The 3,839-nt window shown below is 47.3% G+C and overlaps 1 pseudogene; it reads right to left on the bottom strand.

Moving 5' to 3' along the window:
• Positions 1-1,629: 1,629 nt before the first annotated feature.
• On the bottom strand, positions 1,630-3,416 carry LOC139438044 (RWD domain-containing protein 2B pseudogene; annotated as a pseudogene).
• Positions 3,417-3,839: the final 423 nt, after the last annotated feature.

Below are 3,839 nucleotides of genomic sequence, written 5' to 3'. Positions count from 1 at the left end.
TCCATGTGGGCTGAATATGCCTGCAGTTGCCTGAGAGGCTGAGGGAGTACTATCCCTTCTGTGCTTTAGGGGTGGGAGTGGAACCACCAACACCCAACAGTTCAGTCCTCTTGGCCTGAAGTATTCACCATTACCTGGACAGGCTGAGGAAACACCAACTTCCTCCTATCCTATTGAGTGGTGGGGGTGGTTCAATGGGTGTCCAACAGTTCAGTCCCTTTAGGCCAAGAATACCTGCCATTGCCTGGAGAGGCTAAGGAAACACCAGCCCACTTCTATCCTATTAGGGCATGGGATTGGATCTTCAGGCACCCAAGTTGAGTCCCTGTAGGCTGAAAGTATCCATCATTGTCTGAAGAGGCTGTGGAAACACCAGACGCCTCCTATCCTATTGGGGGGGGCGGGGAGTGGATCCATAGATATCCAACAGTTCAGTCCATGCAGGCTAAAAATGTCTGCTGATGCCCAGAAAGGCTGTTGAAACATCAGCCCCCTCCTTGCCTATTGGGGGTAAGGGTGGATCCACAAATACCCACCAGTCTAGGCTATGTGGGCCCAAAGCAGTTACCCAGCGAGGCTGGCAAACATAGTCTATCTCTTGTCCTGATGGGGATGGGGATGGAGACACAGGTGCCCAGTGGTTGTGTTTGTGCAGGCCAAAAGCACCTGCAGTTACCCTGAGAGGCTGAGGGATCACCAGCCCCCTCCTATCCTATGGGGGGACAGAGGTGGAAATGGACTCGAAGGCATTCAACAAACCAGTTCGTGTGGGGTGAAAATGCCTGCCATTGCCAGGAGAAGCTGAGGATACCCAACTCCTCTCTTATCCCATTGGGGTGCAGGCATGTAGCCCCAGATGACCGACTATTCAGTCTGTGCCATAGGAGAGCACTTGCAGTTTCCTGGAGAGCCTGGTGCAGGTCCTGCCTGCTTCCTCTCTCCTGGAGGTGGGGTTGGAGCCTAGACAGGCTGATCTTGGTGGAAAGAAGCCAGTCCCTAACTTCACTGGGTTTTCAATCAGCCAGACTTCCCCTCATGCCGGGGGCAGAGACAAAATGGTGGCTACCAGGCTCTTTCCAAACTTGGACAGGCTCAAACCCTGGCTGTTTTCTAGGATTATACTTTAGCCTGCTAAATTTACTAATCAGTAGCTGAAGTTGGTGCCACACCATGTTTTCCTCCAGTTTTCTGGGAAATGGAACTTCCAACTCTAGCCACACAATAGTTCCCGAGGCAGCTTGCACCACTGGCACTGACTTCCAGGTGTGGAGTGCTCTACTCATGAATCCTCCCTGCTCTACTCACAAATCCTCTCTGCAGATGGGCAGTGTCCTCCTTCCATACTTTCAAGGATGTTGCAGGATACTCACCTGGTCTCCTGGGGCCCTCAAACACATGCTTTAGATAGCTCCGCGTGTTTACTAACTGCCCTGTAGCTGGAGCTGACTCCAGGAGCTCCTTACTCTGCTACAATCTTGGCTTCCCCTGATGATTATATTTTCAATTTCTAAGGTTTCTGACTGGTTCCCTTATATTCATCTGTTCATTAATAATTCTTGGGGGTTTTTGTTTTGGTTTGATTTTTGGTTTGTTGGGGTTTTTTTTACTTTCAACGATTTCTTTGCTCAGTCATTGTCCTTCCACACCAAAGAGTATCCAGAAAACACCCCCACATCCTTTGGCATTTAAAAACTGATACAGCTGACCAAAGTGCATGTGTTTTCCTCTGGCTCTATTAACATTCAACACTTTTTCTTCAAAAATAAAAAATTTTCTTTGTTTTTCCATCTCATCATTTGTACCATCAAAAGGAATATCTTCTCAATGGCAAATTAAAATTCTCCTCTAGTTTACTTTTCTGAGTCCTGACCAGAATTCTTCACAGGCACTTTGTGAGCCTTCCACACCATCAACACTAGGTTTCCCAGGCATGCTAAACCCAAATAAGGAAAGCTCCTTCACCCTCTCTAGAATATTCTTACTTTTGCATTTGTTGTAGATATGATGGCTATAAATCCAAAGTCACATGAGAATGATGTCTATTGACTGGGCTGGGCATCCTGTGGTGGTGGACGATGTGGTATCTCTGCTGACAAGCCAGAGGTATGTTCTCTAATCCATTCTGTGGCATTCAGTATACATCCAGTCTGCAACAATTCCTTTGCAGGTATGCGATCAGATCTCTGTTCAGTTGAGTCTACTGGGATCTACTTCATAATACAGCAAATTCAGGCAGAACTGCAGGGTATTTAAAAGGAAGAACAGGGAAACGGACTTTGGCCCAGTGGTTAGGGCGTCCGTCTACCATATGGGAGGTCCGCGGTTCAAACCCCGGGCCTCCTTGACCCGTGTGGAGCTGGCCATGCGCAGTGCTGATGCGCGCAAGGAGTGCCTTGCCACGCAAGGGTGTCCCCCGCGTGGGGGAGCCCCCACGCGCAAGGAGTGCGCCCGTGAGGAAAGCCGCCCAGCGTGAAAAAGAAAGTGCAGCCTGCCCAGGAATGGCGCCGCCCACACTTCCTGTGCCGCTGACGACAACAGAAGCGGACAAAAGAAACAAGACGCAGCAAATAGACACCAAGAACAGACAACCAGGGGAGGGGGGGAAATTAAATAAATAAATAAATCTTTAAAAAATAAAAAAATTAAAAAATAAAAATAAAAGGAAGAACAGGCCAGAGAAAACATCATCATTGCTTCCTCAGATACATCCAGGTTTATAATGACAGTAAAATAAACTTTTGAACATTGCCCCTCAGGATCCTCTTTTCAATAGCATTCAGTTCTGCTAAAACCAGCTGGTCATTCACTATGAATTGTTCTCACTTTTGATACCGCAAGTTTCTTCTCAAAGAGAATTTACTCTGTGAAATCAAACACCAGTATTTCACTCAGTGGTGTCTTCATAGTATTCTTTCTCATCTTCAGAAGATGCTACTCGGCAGCTACTGTATGTGAGCTTTATACATCATGCTTCCCTGGAGTTTTCTATTTAGTTTGATGCATCTCTTGGGTCATGGAGCTTTTATTGCAATATCCCCAAGTTTGTTTCCTGCACAGACAGCTCAGTACTTGATGTTGACCCAAAGCCTACAAATCGCTTCTGTGGGGTGGCCTCATAGAAGTGAGAAAGGGAGCTTCTGGCTTCAATTCTGGTTCTTTTTAATGGTAGTTAATCCTTCATCCATCTAGACAAGTAGTTCTCAACCTTGGTGGATTTTGGCCACTTCCCTAGTACATTTGGAAATGTCTAGAAACGTTTCTGCTTATTACAACTTGGGGCAGGAAGCAGATAAAACTCAAGTGATTGAATGCCTGCTTCTCATTACAAGATCCTGGGTTCGATCTCCGGTACTGAAGCAGGCTAGATAGGGAATCAATACATGGATCTGGAACCTGGCAAGAAGTCGACGTGTCATTCGGTACCCCCAAGATGGCTGCTGGAAGAGTCTCATGAGATTCTGCCATTAGGAATGAAATTTCCTCCAGAAGCCAGGAGAAGCCCTGGATATGCTACAGGGCTTTATCAATGAACTCTCCTGGGGGGTTAATGGATGAGTAATCAATAAAAACAGCAAACAGCTGCAATTCCTCCCCTGTCATTAGCAAAGGGGAGGAATAATTAATGATTTTAAATGTAAGCATAGGGAAACAGATGTGGCTCAACCAATTGGGCTCCCGTCTACCATATAGGAGGTCCAGGATTCAATGCCCAGGGCCTCCTGGTGAGGGCAAGCTGGCCCATGTGGAGTGCCAGCCCATGTGAGAATGCTGTCCAGCGTGGGAAAGCTGCCTCATGCAGGAGTGCCAGCCAACGCAGAGAGCTGGTGCAGCAAGATGAC

Source organism: Dasypus novemcinctus, chromosome 1 (assembly GCF_030445035.2).
Source record: "Dasypus novemcinctus isolate mDasNov1 chromosome 1, mDasNov1.1.hap2, whole genome shotgun sequence".
Classification (NCBI taxonomy): domain Eukaryota; kingdom Metazoa; phylum Chordata; class Mammalia; order Cingulata; family Dasypodidae; genus Dasypus; species Dasypus novemcinctus.
Note: the sequence above shows the minus strand (reverse complement) of the source record. Positions and strands in the feature narration are given on the sequence as shown.